The sequence below is a fragment of the Prionailurus bengalensis genome, chromosome A1, assembly GCF_016509475.1.
Source record: "Prionailurus bengalensis isolate Pbe53 chromosome A1, Fcat_Pben_1.1_paternal_pri, whole genome shotgun sequence".
Classification (NCBI taxonomy): Eukaryota; Metazoa; Chordata; class Mammalia; order Carnivora; family Felidae; genus Prionailurus; species Prionailurus bengalensis.
Genome location: NC_057343.1, coordinates 122,954,471 through 122,972,319, shown reverse-complemented (window position 1 = coordinate 122,972,319; position 17,849 = coordinate 122,954,471). Strand labels below are relative to the sequence as shown.

Below are 17,849 nucleotides of genomic sequence, written 5' to 3'. Positions count from 1 at the left end.
ATAACAGTGCTGAGTTCAATTCTAGATTTGTCTGATGTCAAAGTCCAGCTATTACCATCAATCGCTGTGATCCTCTGTGCTTTAAGAAGGACTTTTACTAAGATATGTGCCCTGAAACAGAGCAAACTGTCTCCCAGATTAAGGTATCATAGTCTCACCCATGTAATACTAATATTAGTACTGACAAAGGGAGTAGTTCTGTTGTGGCACCTACATAGCTCTAGGAATGGTCGGGAACTGAAGGAAAGAAAGTGAGACCAGAAACACTTCTGAGGACTTAGGCAATGTCAGGTATAATAGCCAGAGGACAGAGGGTTTTTGTTTTTTTGGGGGTTTTTTTGTTTTTTTTTTTACTATGACTGACAGTGCTCACAAGATGTCTTGAAAGAATCAAGGGCAAACTGTCATTATTTTCCTTTTATGGATGAAGAATATAAAAGTCAGAGAGGTACAGTTCCTGCCTGAGGTCTCACAGTGGTTCACTAGAAGCACCCTGGAGGTTCCAGGGGCTTTCCCATTGTCCTGGAAACTGGCTGATCAAAGACAGCTTCAAAGTTCTGAAACAGTAAATGATAATGCAATTCCAGAGAATTTTACTAGCAGATGGGGGCAAATTAATATTTATATGTTTAAGATTTCTGCAGCTTGAAAAAGATTATTACTGTTTTGTCTCTGGGTGACTGAGGGAGATGAAGGAGCTATGAATGCAGTTTATCATGATATTTGGGGTGGGACCCCACCCAAATCCATATGTTCAGGTGATGGTAGACTTGAACTGGAAGAGAAGTTAGACAATCTGGTGCAACTCCTTCATTTCACAGACGGGGACACTGTGGCCTGGAGAGGGGTGACTTGCTCCCCATCACCCAGTCAGCTGACAGCAGGATCAGGCCTAGGTTCCTAGAAGAGGACCCCCACCGACTCCTTTCAGAGTACAGGAAGTCAGAATTCAAACCAGAAGCCTGTCCAGAGTGGGCCCTCGTGGGCTGCTGCTATAAATTCAAGGAAGGCCCTGATACCAAATAACTCTGAGTGGCATCAAGTCAAACAAAATTCAACACATCTTAACAGGACTTGTCAGAACCTTAAATGTACTCATATTTACTATGAATCTCCAAGAGGGAACCAGGGTATCTCCAGTTTGCCGAAATTATTTGACCTCAACTATTTTTACTACCATGTCTAGTAACGGTTCACACTAAAATCTTCACTAGACCACAACTGGGAAAACAATGACTCAGTTTGTTACCTCTGTTTCCCAAAGTATTTGGTCATAGAACCCCACATTTAAGAGTATCTCATAGAATAAATGTTTTGGGCAACACATTCAGGAACTGCTTCACTGAGCTCTGGACAAAACAAAACCTCTTTGAGTCACAGCGTCCATCTAGCTTAAAGGCGGTATTTGGAGGGTCGCCTACCTGGGCAACAGCAAGTGTCCTCAGGAAATGTAGCCTTGAAGAAAGGGAGGTTATACAGAGTAGAGAGCCATCTTTGTGAAATCTTCTGAATGAGATGTGAAAAGGTCAAGATTGGGGCGCCTGGGTGGCGCAGTCGGTTAAGCGTCCGACTTCAGCCAGGTCACGATCTCGCGGTCCATGAGTTCGAGCCCCGCGTCGGGCTCTGGGCTGATGGCTCAGAGCCTGGAGCCTGTTTCCGATTCTGTGTCTCCCTCTCTGTCTGCCCCTCCCCCGTTCATTCTCTGTCCCCAAGGTAAATAAACGTTGAAAAAAAAATTAATAAGAAAAGGTCAAGATAATGTAATTGTTCTTTTTAGGGAGTATTATTAAAGTCAGAATCGGGGGACTCTGATAAACATGGGTTTAAATTCAAAGTGTGCAAGGTGTTAGCAGCGACTCTGACCTCCAGACTCCTTAAAATGGGGATAGTTACATTCTGCGAAAATTGGGATAATAATAGTACCTATGAGAAAAGATAGAGAAAAACATGGAGGGTGCCGTATTTGTCCAACATAATTACTCAAACTACTCAGGGAGCAAAGTGGGACTCCAAGAAGATGCTTGAGTAACAAAATATGCTCATTTGAGTGCTCTGCATAGTAAAAGGATAAGAAAATCCAAGTGTGGGTAGAGAACTAAGCTGGCAGAAGAGGTAGGAGCCAGTGAGAGGTGAGTCAGAGAGCACACAGCACAGGAGGGGAGGGGACCACAGCCCCTCAGATGGTCCACTCCCCCTAGTGCTGAGAGAAGGAATTCTGTAAAGAGAATTTCTGGGAGGTGTTTTTACAGGAAACTCCCCAAGTGATCCCAGCCCAAGGTGTCACCCCACAAATCCTCAGTGAGGATGGTAATTCTTAGACAACGATTATTTATGTTGATTTTGATGTGCAGGTAACTGACATCAGGTTACAACTACCACAGAGGGGTGTTATAGAGGCCCCAGGGAAATAGCCCTAAATAGGGAGTAAAGCAAAGAGCATGGGGTTTAGTTCACTTTATAAAATGTGTTCTTGAGGGGCGCCTGGGTGGCGCAGTCGGTTAAGCGTCCGACTTCAGCCAGGTCACGATCTCGCGGTCCATGAGTTCGAGCCCCGCGTCAGGCTCTGGGCTGATGGCTCAGAGCCTGGAGCCTGTTTCCGATTCTGTGTCTCCCTCTCTCTCTGCCCCTCCCCCGTTCATGCTCTACCTCTCTCTGTCCCAAAAATAAATAAACGTTGAAAAAAAAAATTTATAAAATGTGTTCTTGAATAATTGCCCTGATCCAGTTTGGACACACTGAATAATATTTTCTCATTAAATTGCATCATCGTCTCAAAGATGAATCAGCACCGTGAAGGAGACTAGCTGTGGCCTTCCAGTCAGGAGCCTGTGCTCTCCACTCAGCTCTGCCAACAAAGGCTGAGTGCCTTAGGCCAGGTCCTTCGCCCACTGGACTTTGGTTCACTCACCTATAAAACAAGAGGAAGCAGTGTGGTGGTTCACGAGACATTATGGTCCCACAGAAATGGGTTTGGAGTCATGGACACCTGAGTTCCAATGCCACGTCCGCCACTATTTAGTTTTGTGGCTTCCAGCAAGTTCCTTACCATCTGTGGAATGAGGGTGATCAGAATCAAGCAAGGTTATACTTGTCATTCTGAAATGGTATCTCTGATTGGGTCTTTCATTGGTATTGGCTTCTAAGACTTTTGCTTTAAGTATTTTTTTATCCTTAAATCTTCTTCTCCTTGCGTGTGTGTGCGTGTGCGTGCGCGTGCGCATGCACGCACACGCACACGCACACACACACCTAAGCTGTGCTAGATCCTTATTCCTTTTCCTGAAAAAAGAAAAAGGGAAACATTGGAAGCCACGTGAAAACAAGGGAATAGGGAGGGGTTGGCCTGAGCAAAACCCTTGACTGACCCAAAGGAAGACCGTCATAATGCTCCTCACATTTTGAGTTCTTCTAGGGCTCGGAACACATGAGGGTAAGGAAGAGCGTCCACTGTGCCAGTGTGGAGACCAAGGAAACACAAACCTGAAATGGGAAATAGCCGGTGGGGTTATTGACCCTTTCCTTTCTCTTTGAAGCTTACAGCTGGAAGTTGCAACAGACAAATCCCAGACTAGCTGAATAAGCTTTTGCCAAACTTCTCTCTAAATCACCTTAGATGGTGAGTCCATAATTTGTTCGTTCTCTAGGGACACATATGGGCAAGGACCAGAAATTCCCAAAGCAAAAGTGGGTCACAGACCACAGATTATTATACTAACTGGGACACCATAGAAAATCCCTTTGGTTTGTGACTCATTTCTTTGGAAAAGAGCTCTTCCGTGGGGTACTAAGGTCTTTTTGGCTGTGGATTATTAAGGCTTAAACGTCTAGTACTGATATGAGGCAGAGTTTAGGTTGGAAGCTCTCTGTAGGTGACTGGACCAAATTGTAATTTTCAGTCTATAAAATGGGTTTCAACAAACTCTTAATATATAGTTTTATTATATAAAAATACTCTTTATATTTGAACACTCTTAGTACTCTTAATATATAAAAAGCATCACCAGACAGAAATATGAATAAAGGGCGTGAAACTGCAATTTATAAAAAAGAATAAATGCCTAATAATCATATGAAAATGGACTCAAGCTTACAAGTAATGAAAGAATTAAAATAACAATGTGATGTTAATTTTCACCAAATGCCTATTGTTAAAGATGGAGCAAAACACACTTTTTTTTTTTTTTTTGGTGAGACTGTATGTAGATACCACATTTCTAGAATGCAATTCAGCAGTGCATAGCCCATGTTTTAAATGTGCTCACCAATTGGCTCTGCAATTCCATTTCTTGCATTTCATTAAAAAAATTTTAATGTTTATTTTTGAGAGAGAGAGAGAGCGTGGAGACCACAGGAGCTGGGGAGCGACAGAGAGAGAGGGAGAAGCAGGCTGAAGCCGGCTCCAGGCTCTGAGCTGTCAGCACAGAGCCCCATTCAGGGCTTAAACCCACAAACCGTGAGATCATGACCTGGGCCAAAGTGAACACTTCACTGACTGAGCCACCCAGGTTTCCCTCTTGAATTTTATTTTAAGTAAATAAGCATAGAAACATAAGAAGATTGAGCTGTACAGTTGCTTACCATATAGCCTTCTCTCTCCCTAAGCTTTTTTTAGTTATTGTGAATAATCCAAGTATGTCTGAAGAGAAGATTGATACAGTTAGGGTATATCCAGATAATGCAATATTCTGCAGGCTTTAGAAATCATGATATAAATACATATTCACAGGAAGTTAAAAAAAAAAGGCAAATCATACAACTAGTATTCCTTTAAAAGACAACAAGAACAATGGCATTATGTACCTATGAGGACAAAAGCTAGGGCAAGAGTTGCTCCGAAATTTTATGCCTGGTTTACTTTGGTTGGGTGGGTGAGGGCTTGAAGAATGATTTTCACTTAGTTATTTTTCTGTATTGTTGGAATTCTTACACTAAGGACAAATTGCTTTTATAATCAGAAAACAGCAAATAAGGTAGAAAATAGGATAAAGTATGGGAGAAAATATGCGGGGTGTGGTACTACGCATGATGAGAAAGGGCTTGCAGTTTCAACGTGTTGGAGATAAAACCTGTCATTTTACTAGCTTGAGAAAGTTACTACATATCCTCCACAAACATGTGAAAGCCTGTCACCTGGGATTTAGGACTGATGCCATGCTTGAAAGATGCTGACCTGAGCTCTGAGTCTGATTTGTTTAGATTTGTCTGTGCTACTTGGTCCATTTCCATTTAGGTCTGGTGGCTTTCCATTCTAATTGCTATGCCTCTCTCTTCTGTCTGCTCAGATTCTGGGTGATTTTCGTTTAAGACAGCTTGTGCCTTGGGGACACCAGGGTGGCGCAGTCAAGTGGAGCATCAGACTCTTGATTTTGACTCAGGTTGTGATCCCAGGGTTGTGGGTTCGAGCCCTGCATCAGGCTTCGCAATGAGCTTGGAGCCTCCTTGAGATATCTTCTCATTCTCTCTCTCTCTCTCTCTCTCTCTCTCTCTCTCTCTCTCTCTCTCTCTCTCTCCATCTCCCTCTGCCCCTCTCCTCAGCACTCTCTTTCTCTCAAATAAATTTTTAAAAAATTAAAAAAAAATAAAAGAGCATGTGCCTGTCTTTTCTCCCAGTAGCTTTTATAGGTATGGAATGAGTTAGTATCTGATGGGTGGAATGCTCTTTATAGCAGAAAAAGGGCTTGGGACTATCGTGGCTACTTTAAGTAGGACCAAGGGAAACTAAGGATAACCTCAGAGGCAGATTAAGAACTGAGCTGGTGGTTGGATGACTACTACTCATGAAGTCCAGACACAAATGTCTGTATTATTATGTAACAACGCCATCCCTTTGGAGGGTAAGGAAAGAGAGCTTAACATTTTATAATCAACTAAAATTGGTCATGACATTTCCCTACTTAAAACCTATCAATGACTCTGCCATGGTTTTCAGAGTCAGGTTGGAAATCCTTAGCCTGGGGAACATGATCTGGCTCCTCCTTTTGACCTCTTGAGGTCTGTCTCTTATTGTTGCCTCCCTTCTCTGCTCTAGTCTTCCTTGTTCTTCCTCATTATGTCAACTGGTTCACATTTCTGTGTGTCCCTCAGACCAAACTAGAAAGCCTTTTACAGAACTTGCCATCAGCATCACCACTCACTCTCAATGCTCTTGTCCATTTTTTAGTTCCTCCAATCCCTGTGTCTCCAACCCCTTCCCTTGCCTGGCTCACTCCTGCTAATTCTTCACCTTTCAATACCCAGCTCAAACACCACCTTCAAGGATCCAGAAGCCTTTCCTTTGTTGTGTCTGCCCCACCCCTGGCTGACTTAGCTCCTATCCCATACCTGTAGCCTCAGCATCACCTTGCTACATCTATTCTTTCACACATGCATTAATAAGTATTTCATGTTCTTGCTCTCTGCTAGGCAGTGGGCTAGGTAGAGGGTGGAGATAAAGCAAATTAAGGCAGAGATCCTATGTTTGTGAAGTTCCTAATCCATTGTAGTACTTGACACTCTGTACTATAATCACTGCCTTTCTTCTGAATCTCCTCCATGAAACCGTAGGCTTCTTGAAGTCTGGATCAGGTCTCAACCCACTTTAATTCCCCAGTCCCAGAAACATTAGGCACTCAGTAAATATATGTTAATCACTGAACAATTGGATGAAGAAGTTAATGCCAACAAAACATGCTTGGCAGACAGGTTCTGAGCATTTATTACAAAATTCTATTTAGTTTTCAATGACTACCTCTGAAGACAAAGATCTTAGAATTTCTAGGTTTCTACTGCACTCTCCCTTTGAATTGAAACATAAACCTGGATTAGTCAGTGTATTTTCCTAGATGTTGTTAAAACACCTTGAAAATGTTGGATTTAGTTGTATTGAGACTGCTATGTAAGAACATAATACAGAATTGGAGGCAGTTTTAAACAACATCTCAACAACTATTTTGAATGATTTGGATCCCACAACCAACTGCTTACTAACTGGACAATCTTGGGCATATAGTTTAATTTCTCTGTGCCTTAGTTTTCTCATCTCTGAACTGTGGGTGATAGAACCCACTGCGCAAGGTTGCTATGAGGTTTAGATGAGCTAGGACATAGAAAGAACTTAGCTCACAAAAGGTTAAGCACTATGATGATAAAGCTTGTTATCTGAAGCAGAAGGGATAGAGACAGTATAACATACTGATTAAGACTATGGCCTTTGGAAGTAGACAATGCCAAGTTTGTATGCTAGCTCTGTTATTTATTAACATGTGATTCAGGATACATTACTCAACCTCTCTGAATCACGGTGTTCTCTATATGGTGTTCTCTTGGGGTGCCTGGGTGGCTCAGTCGGTTGAACATCTGACTCTTGATTTCGACTCAAATCATGATCTCACAGTCATGGGATGGAGGCCCTTGTCAAGCTCTGCACTGACAGCATGGAGCCTGCTTGGGATTCTCTTCCTCCCTCTCACCTCTGCTGCTCCCCTGCTCTCCCTCTCCCCTCCCCTCTCCAAATAAATCAATAAATAAACTTTAAAAAATAAAATAAATGGTGCTCTCTTGAATAATGGATATATCAGGGAATTCTTGTGAGGATTAAGTGAAAATCATGATATAAAGATTGATGAGCACATGAAAAGTGGTAATTAAATGTTACTTTTAATAGTTATGATAAATAATAAGGTTGGTTATAGAAGATGGCCAACACTGTCCCTGTAGTTTCCTTATCTCTCCTTAGAAGGAAAATATGTCATACCTGAAGAGAGTGTTCATGTAGACAGATCAGTTCCCTTCAAAAATGAATTAAAAACATCTCTCTAGGATTGAAGTATTTGGAATGAATATGAAGACTCAGGTCAACTGAGTGGAGGGCTGGTAAAGACACAGAGAAGGGTTAGAGACAGTGCATCCTGAGGGTTCTCATGGGAAGTGAAGAGTGTGCTCTTTATAGATGGTGTGTCTGGAGTTTGAAATGGTGAAGCCCTTAGTAGATCTGTGACTACAGCTGCTTGGTATCCTATCTGAAGAGTTATGGTTATTGGTTATTTGATTAATGTCTTGGCACCAACATTTGGAAAAAGAAAAACAGTAACTACGATGGGTGATGATTGTTTCCCAGGTCAACTTTTCCTACTTCTCCAGTTGTTTGATTCTTTTTCCCAGCCCAAAGATCCCTTTATATTTTGAGCAAGTGCATAGCCTTTGACATTCAATCAACACAGTGGGATGTAATTGTAGCCTTCCCTCCAGGATTCCCTGTTTCTTTCTCAAGTGGTAAGTGTGTCTATGAGATGAAAACTAGGGAAGAAAGAATTTGGTCTTGAATTTCCTCTTCTCTAATCCCACCACCAACCCACTGGTCTTGGCACAAATTAGAAACAAGTATCCTTCCTTGAAGAAATTTTGTTTCCATATGAGAGAAATTATTGCAATAAATATACAAAATTGTTATGATGGTAAGGTGATTGATGCTCCCAAGGTTTAATAGCATATAACTTACGTATAACTTACATAATGTTGTGTCCCAACTGCCTCTCCATTCTCCCATTGCTCCCTAACTTTATCTTCAATAATCATGCCTCAGAAGATGTGTTTATTTGCTTATATCCCATCAACCAGAATCTGATGAACTTCTCTCTCAATACTCGAGTTAAACACACTCTTTGAGGAAACCATCCCTAACAGCATTCCGTCCTCTGGACTGAGTAAAAGTCTTATTCTGCCCTTCTTCCCTGATAGTACCATACATGGTACACACTCCTGGCTTTGAATTCATCATGCTAGATTGCAATTATTTGTTTGCTTGACTGGCTCCGATTCTAAACCCTGAGCCTCTAGAGCAAGACCGCCTCAGAGGTTTATGGAAATGGAGATTCCTGAGCCTGACTCCTCATTTCCTGAATCGGGATTGCTGGGTACAGAATCTCAAAAGCTGCATTTCTAAATAAGACTTACCTGGAGCAGCTTAATTCCTCTGCATTTTGAAGCTTAGTTCTCTGGAGAGCAAGACACGTATTTAACTGCAGTCAGTGAGATTTTGGGCATTGAGTTCCATTTGAAGAATGCCTTGGCTATTCATGTCTTCCCAGTAAGAAATAGTTGAGTCCCAAAATGTATTAGAAATTATAGGGTGTATACATACATGGCTGTATTTTTTTTTGGAAGAGGTTAACTCTCAAGTCTATGAACTGGTGTGTGTTTGGCATTGGGGGAGTTAATGAGAGGAATGGAGGGCACTCTGAATTTGAAGTGGTTATTAAATTTTTTTAAAAAAAGAATGATGACAATATCCTGGGTTATTTTAAAAGCTGGCTGACTGAGTTGGACATATTTTTCTTTCCAAGATCAAAAGACTAATGTTTGGTCAAATGCAGGTTGATAAAATCATGAGCAAGCTCTTTGGGGAGTGACCAGGGCAATTAGTTTTCTGTGATGACAGCTCCACATAGTTGTGGATCAGATAGGAGAATGAAGAGTGCAAGTCAAGAATTCAGGCAGAGGTTTTCCATTCATGGGATTTGATTGTACAGGACACAAAATTGTGCATGGACCTTGTAATAATAAATAGGAGTAGTTCTGAACAACGAACATATGGAATTTTAATGCCAGAGAATTGGTTTAATTTAAGTTAATTAAAGTCTTTTTGTAAATCCTGAAAAACACATGCCATTTGCCTTTATACTGAGATCTAATGACTTTGTGGATGCCTCTTTAGAGCCCATTTTCCCAGGACTCCTGAGAAGTTTGACTCTTGTCAATTAGAACCTGTCAAGTGACGAGATACAGGGACAGAACCCATAACCTTGTCCATGTAGAATAAATCAGAGTACCTGCACTCTGAGAGCAGACTCCTTTGATCCAATTCATCTCACATTGTTTTAAAAGAGAATATTTCTCTCAAGAATTATTCATCAAGCATTCATTGCATGACTTTATTTCCATAGATCTAACACTACTATGGGTTGGAGATACTCTGCAAGATACTTATAGGTAAGGTGCTTATATGTATCTGGAAACAAAGAACTTAGTATTAGGGGACAATTTAAAGCATTGTATAACTGAATGATTTGCTCTAGTGACTTGCTGCTCAAAATGTGACCTCAGTACCAGTAACATTGGTGTCACCTGGTGCTTGTTAGACATGCAGACAGTTGGGCTCAAATACAGAGCTACTGAATAGGTTTCTGCTATTTAATAAGATCTCTGGGTGATTTATGTTCACATTAAAGACTTAACAGTGGATTTTTGGATCCACGTTGAGGTGGATGCATTAGAATCACCTTGGAGGTTGTAATTATTTCCATTCCTACACTTCAACCCTAGTATATTATATTTTAGCTTAATAAGTAAGAGTATGAGCTCTTGGTGAAGACTGCCTAGGTTTCAGTTGTGGTTTGCCCCTCTCTAGATGCATTAACAGCCAAACAGTCCTACCTGACTGGGTATGTTGCCTCATCAGTGAAGGAGGGAAATAACTATTTGGCAGGGCTATTGGGAGATAAGGTATTTATCATGGTCTTGGTATATAGTAAGCAACTGAAGAAATGCTGCCTATTTTTATTCTAATAGTGAAGTTTGGGAACCACTGCACAACGGAAATGTACTTGGTTTATTTTACTGATCAGAAAATAGGCCTCCTTGGGAAAAGCTGAGTGCGTAAAGGAAATACTCAGTAATTCCATCACCACCATATCCTCAACCTGTGTACATGGGTATGCATTTGGTGCATGTATTTTCCTGCAGCTATGAATTCTCTTTAATTTTCCAGAGGTACAAATGATCTACTATCTTAAAAACTGGCCCAGGCATCATTTCAACAGTGATCATTCCACATTAGCAGGGCAGTATCTTTACTAGAGGGTCCTAATATACTCAGGGGTCCTAGAGAATTAAAAAGGAAAATTGCCTTCTAGAAGGAGAAAGTAGTTCCGAGGATGGAGAGAAATTGACCCCATGCTCCCTAAGTTGAAAAAAAAGTCCCTCTTGGTAAAACTAAATTATGTTATCTTTTCATCTTCAAGACATGCTTATATAGCATGGTATTTATAGGGAAAAGAAAGTTACACATACACACATATTCTGATCAACCTCAGATAGCAATCAGTAGAGCATTCATACTCCAATTTAGAAATAATGGAGTCTATTATGTATGTGTATGTATATATACATATTATATATGTGTGTATAATAATATATTATATATAATATATATAATGACTAGTCCATTATTACTGGTTGATGCTATTTAACAAAGCTTCTTCAATTCTCTTGTAACACATCTACCTGCTTTCTGGCTTTGAAAGTCTTCTTAAAATACCCACATTTGATTTTAGATGTGTGCATTCTTACATAGAAATTTGTTATTGGATGCTATTGTTGCATGTGGTAACTATTGTCTTTTAAGTCTCTTTTTATTTTTATTTTTTATTTTTATTTTTTTTTATTTTTTATTTTTTATTTTTTTTTCTGAAATTTATTGACAAATTGGTTTCCATACAACACCCAGTGCTCATCCCAAAAGGTGCCCTCCTCAATACCCATCACCCACCCTCTCCTCCCTCCCACCCCCCATCAACCCTCAGTTTGTTCTCAGTTTTTAACAGTCTCTTATGCTTTGGCTCTCTCCCATTCTAACCTCTTTTTTTTTTTTTTTTTCCTTCCCCTCCCCCATGGGTTCCCGTCAAGTTTCTCAGGATCCACATAAGAGTGAAACCATATGGTATCTGTCTTTCTCTGCATGGCTTACTTCACTCAGCATCACACTCTCCAGTTCCATCCACGTTGCTACAAAAGGCCATATTTCATTTTTTCTCATTGCCATGTAATATTCCATTGTGTATATAAACCACAATTTCTTTATCCATTCATCAGTTGATGGACATTTAGGCTCTTTCCATAATTTGGCTATTGTTGAGAGTGCTGCTATGAACATTGGGGTACAAGTGGCCCTATGCATCAGTGCTCCTGTATCCCTTGGATAAATTCCTAGCAGTGCTGTTGCTGGGTCATAGGGTAGGTCTATTTTTAATTTTCTGAGGAACCTCCACACTGCTTTCCAGAGCGGCTGCACCAATTTGCATTCCCACCAACAGTGCAAGAGGGTTCCCGTTTCTCCACATCCTCTCCAGCATCTATAGTCTCCTGATTTGTTCATTTTGGCCACTCTGACTGGCGTGAGGTGATACCTGAGTGTGGTTTTGATTTGTATTTCCCTGATAAGGAGCGACGCTGAACATCTTTTCATGTGCCTGTTGGCCATCCGGATGTCTTCTTTAGAGAAGTGTCTATTCATGTTTTCTGCCCATTTCTTCACTGGGTTATTTGTTTTTCGGGTGTGGAGTTTGGTGAGCTCTTTATAGATTTTGGATACTAGCCCTTTGTCCGATATGTCATTTGCGAATATCTTTTCCCATTCCGTTGGTTGCCTTTTAGTTTTGTTGGTTGTTTCCTTGGCTGTGCAGAAGCTTTTTATCTTCATAAGGTCCCAGTAATTCACTTTTGCTTTTAATTCCCTTGCCTTTGGGGATGTGTCGAGTAAGAGATTGCTACGGCTGAGGTCAGAGAGGTCTTTTCCTGCTTTGTCCTCTAAGGTTTTGATGGTTTCCTGTCTCACATTTAGGTCCTTTATCCATTTTGAGTTTATTTTTGTGAATGGTGTGAGAAAGTGGTCTAGTTTCAACCTTCTGCATGTTGCTGTCCAGTTCTCCCAGCACCATTTGTTAAAGAGGCTGTCTTTTTTCCATTGGATGTTCTTTCCTGCTTTGTCAAAGATGAGTTGGCCATACGTTTGTGGGTCTAGTTCTGGGGTTTCTATTCTATTCCATTGGTCTATGTGTCTGTTTTGGTGCCAATACCATGCTGTCTTGATGATGACAGCTTTGTAGTAGAGGCTAAAGTCTGGGATTGTGATGCCTCCTGCTTTGGTCTTCTTCTTCAAAATTCCTTTGGCTATTCGGGGCCTTTTGTGGTTCCATATGAATTTTAGGATTGCTTGTTCTAGTTTCGAGAAGAATGCTGGTGCAATTTTGATTGGGATTGCATTGAATGTGTAGATAGCTTTGGGTAGTATTGACATTTTGACAATATTTATTTTTCCAATCCATGAGCAGGGAATGTCTTTCCATTTCTTTAAATCTTCTTCAATTTCCTTCAGAAGCTTTCTATAGTTTTCAGCATACAGATCCTTTACATCTTTGGTTAGATTTATTCCTAGGTATTTTATGCTTCTTGGTGCAATTGTGAATGGGATCAGTTTCTTTATTTGTCTTTCTGTTGCTTCATTGTTAGTGTATAAGAATGCAACTGATTTCTGTACATTGATTTTGTATCCTGCAACTTTGCTGAATTCCTGTATCAGTTCTAGCAGACTTTTGGCGGAGTCTATCGGATTTTCCATGTATAATATCATGTCATCTGCAAAAAGCGAAAGCTTGACTTCATCTTTGCCAATTTTGATGCCTTTGATTTCCTTTTGTTGTCTGATTGCTGATGCTAGAACTTCCAGCACTATGTTAAACAGCAGCGGTGAGAGTGGGCATCCTTGTCGTGTTCCTGATCTCAGGGAAAAAGCTTTCAGTTTTTCCCCGTTGAGGATGATGTTAGCTGTGGGCTTTTCATAAATGGCTTTTATGATCTTTAAGTATGTTCCTTCTATCCCGACTTTCTCAAGGGTTTTTATTAAGAAAGGGTGCTGGATTTTGTCGAAGGCCTTTTCTGCATCGATTGACAGGATCATATGGTTCTTCTCTCTTTTTTTGTTAATGTGATGTATCACGTTGATTGATTTGCGAATGTTGAACCAGCCCTGCATCCCAGGAATGAATCCCACTTGATCATGGTGAATAATTCTTTTTATATGCCGTTGAATTCGATTTGCTAGTATCTTATTGAGAATTTTTGCATCCATATTCATCAGGGATATTGGCCTGTAGTTCTCTTTTTTTACTGGGTCTCTGTCTGGTTTAGGAATCAAAGTAATACTGGCTTCATAGAATGAGTCTGGAAGTTTTCCTTCCCTTTCTATTTCTTGGAATAGCTTGAGAAGGATAGGTATTATCTCTGCTTTAAACGTCTGGTAGAACTCCCCTGGGAAGCCATCTGGTCCTGGACTCTTATTTGTTGGGAGATTTTTGATAACCGATTCAATTTCTTCGCTGGTTATGGGTCTGTTCAAGCTTTCTATTTCCTCCTGATTGAGTTTTGGAAGCGTGTGGGTGTTCAGGAATTCGTCCATTTCTTCCAGGTTGTCCAATTTGTTGGCATATAAGTTTTCATAGTATTCCCTGATAATTGTTTGTATCTCTGAGGGATTGGTTGTAATCATTCCATTTTCATTCATGATTTTATCTATTTGGGTCATCTCCCTTTTCTTTTTGAGAAGCCTGGCTAGAGGTTTGTCAATTTTGTTTATTTTTTCAAAAAACCAACTCTTGGTTTCGTTGATCTGCTCTACAGTTTTTTTAGTTTCTATATTGTTTATTTCTGCTCTGATCTTTATTATTTCCCTTCTTCTGCTGGGCTTAGGCTGCCTTTGCTGTTCTGCTTCTAGTTCCTTTAGGTGTGCTGTTAGATTTTGTATTTGGGATTTTTCTTGTTTCTTGAGATAGGCCTGGATTGCAATGTATTTTCCTCTCAGGACTGCCTTTGCTGCGTCCCAAAGCGTTTGGATTGTTGTATTTTCATTTTCGTTTGTTTCCATATATTTTTTAATTTCTTCTCTAATTGCCTGGTTGACCCACTCATTCGTTAGTAGGGTGTTCTTTAACCTCCATGCTTTTGGAGGTTTTCCAGACTTTTTCCTGTGGTTGATTTCAAGCTTCATGGCATTGTGGTCTGAAAGTAAGCATGGTATAATTTCAATTCTTGTAAACTTATGAAGGGCTGTTTTGTGACCCAGTATATGATCTATCTTGGAGAATGTTCCATGTGCACTCGAGAAGAAAGTATATTCTGTTGCTTTGGGATGCAGAGTTCTAAATATATCTGTCAAGTCCATCTGATCCAATGTGTCATTCAGGGCCCTTGTTTCTTTATTGACCGTGTGTCTAGATGATCTATCCATTTCTGTAAGTGGTGTATTAAAGTCCCCTGCAATTACCACATTCTTATCAATAAGGTTGCTTATGTTTATGAGTAATTGTTTTATATATTTGGGGGCTCCGGTATTCGGTGCATAGACATTGATAATTGTTAGCTCTTCCTGATGGATAGACCCTGTAACTATTATATAATGTCCTTCTTCATCTCTTGTTACAGCCTTTAATTTAAAGTCTAGTTTGTCTGATATAAGTATGGCTACTCCAGCTTTCTTTTGGCTTCCAGTCGCATGATAAATAGTTCTCCATCCCCTCGCTCTCAGTCTAAAGGTGTCCTCAGGTCTAAAATGAGTCTCTTGTAGACAGCAAATAGATGGGTCTTGTTTTTTTATCCATTCTGATACCCTATGTCTTTTGGTTGGCGCATTTAATCCATTTACATTCAGTGTTATTATAGAAAGATACGGGTTTAGAGTCATTGTGATGTCTGTATGTTTTATGCTTATAGTGATGTCTCTGGGACTTTGTCTCACAGGGTCCCCCTTAGGATCTCTTGTAGGGCTGGTTTAGTGGTGACAAATTCCTTCAGTTTTTGTTTGTTTGGGAAGACCTTTATCTCTCCTTCTATTCTAAATGACAGACTTGCTGGATAAAGGATTCTTGGCTGCATATTTTTTCTGTCTAGCACCCTGAAAATCTCTTGCCAATTCTTTCTGGCCTGCCAAGTTTCAAAAGAGAGATCAGTCACGAGTCTTATAGGTCTCCCTTTATATGTGAGGGCACGTTTACCCCTTGCTGCTTTCAGAATTTTCTCTTTATCCTTGTATTTTGCCAGTTTCACTATGATATGTCGTGCAGAAGATCGATTCAAGTTACGTCTGAAGGGAGTTCTCTGTGCCTCTTGGATTTCAATGCCTTTTTCCTTCCCCAGTTCAGGGAAGTTCTCAGCTATGATTTCTTCAAGTACCCCTTCAGCACCTTTCCCTCTCTCTTCCTCCTCTGGGATACCAATTATGCGTGTATTATTTCTTTTTAGTGTATCCCTTAATTCTCTAATTTTCCCCTCATACTCCTGGATTTTTTTATCTCTCTTTTTCTCAGCTTCCTCTTTTTCCATAACTTTATCTTCTAGTTCACCTATTCTCTCCTCTGCCTCTTCAAGCCGAGCTGTGGTGGTTTCCATTTTGTTATGCATTTCGTTTAAAGCGTTTTTCAGCTCCTCGTGACTGTTCCTTAGTCCCTTGATCTCTGTAGCAAGAGATTCTCTGCTGTCCTGTATACTGTTTTCAAGCCCAGCGATTAATTTTATGACTATTATTCTAAATTCACTTTCTGTTATATTATTTAAATCCTTTTTGATCAGCTCATTAGCTGTTGTTATTTCCTGGAGATTCTTCTGAGGGGAGTTCTTCCGCTTGGTCATTTTGGATAGTCCCTGGCGTGGTGAGGACCTGCAGGGCACTTCCCCTGTGCTGTGGTGTATACCTGGAGTTGGTGGGCGGGGCCGCAGTCAGACCTGATGTCTGCCCCCAGCCCACCGCTGGGGCCACAGTCAGACTGGTGTGTGCCTTCTCTTCCCCTCTCCTAGGGGCGGGATTCACTGTGGGGTGGTGTGGCTCGTCTGGGCTACTTGCACCCTGCCAGGCTTGTGATGCTGGGGATCTGGCGTATTAGCTGGGGTGGGTAGGCAAGGTGTTCGGGGGCAGGAGGGGCAGGCTTAGATCGCTTCTCCTTAGGTGATCCACTTCAGGAGGGGCCCTGTGGCAGCGGGAGGGAGTCAGATCCGCTGCCGGAGGTTTGGCTCCGCAGAAGCGCAGAGTTGGGTGTTTGCGCGGAGCGAGCAAGTTCCCTGGCAGGAACCGGTTCCCTTTGGGATTTCGGCTGGGGGATGGGCGGGGGAAATGGCGCTGGCGAGCGCCTTTGTTCCCCACCAAACTGAGCTCTGTTGTCAGGGGGCTCAGCAGCTCTCCCTCCCTTTGTCCTCCAGCCTTCCCGCTTTCCGAGCAGAGCTGTTAATTTCTGACCTCCCAGACGCTAAGTCGCGCTTGCTGTCGGAACACAGTCCGCCCGGCCCCTCCGCTTTTGCAAGCCCGACTCGGGGGCTCTGCTTGGCCGGCGAGCCGCCCCTCCGCCCCGGCTCCCTCCCGCCAGTCCGTGGAGTGCGCACCGCCTCGCCGCCCTTCCTACCCTCTTCCGTGGGCCTCTCGTCTGCGTTTGGCTCCGGCGACTCTGTTCTGCTAATCCTCTGGCGGTTTTCTGGGTTATTTAGGCAGGTGTAGATGGAATCTAAGTGATCAGCAGGACGTGCGGTGAGCCCAGCGTCCTCCTAAGCCGCCATCTTGCCGCAACTCTAAGTCTTAAGTCTCTTTTTAAGAGTTCAATGGGAATAGTAACTAATTCATAAGATTATTGTAAAATTATTGGAGCTCACTGCAATGGAGCTCACAGGCTAAGTGCTCCATAAATGGTGGCCATTATACCATGTTCACTTCTTCACTAGTGGGACTCATTTCCTTCTGTCACTTCATCAAATTCAGTTTTGTATCACTGAATTTCATTTCATTATTTATATGACAAGTATTTGACCAGTTCAGATAACACTTTTGAATTCATTTTTGCCTCTCTCTAAATAATGGGAAGTTCCCCGCAGTTCAAAGTAAAATTCTTGTTCCATGATCAGATGTGGCAACCCAGTTGAACTCCATGCTGACAGCTGGCTGTTTCCATTGTTCTCTGGATGATAAAACTATATACTCGGAAGCCTTGGTAACATTTTTGCCAATGACTTAGTGTATTGTCTTTTAGACCTATTATAAATTGCAAATATAAGTGTGTAAG

The 17,849-nt window shown here is 41.4% G+C and overlaps 1 protein-coding gene across 5 annotated transcripts in view; it reads left to right on the top strand.

Annotated features, from left to right (window-relative positions):
* Positions 1–17,849, top strand: part of PPP2R2B (protein phosphatase 2 regulatory subunit Bbeta) — a 469,020-nt gene that overhangs the window by 105,852 nt on the left and 345,319 nt on the right. The gene's annotated exons all lie outside the window — the stretch shown is intronic.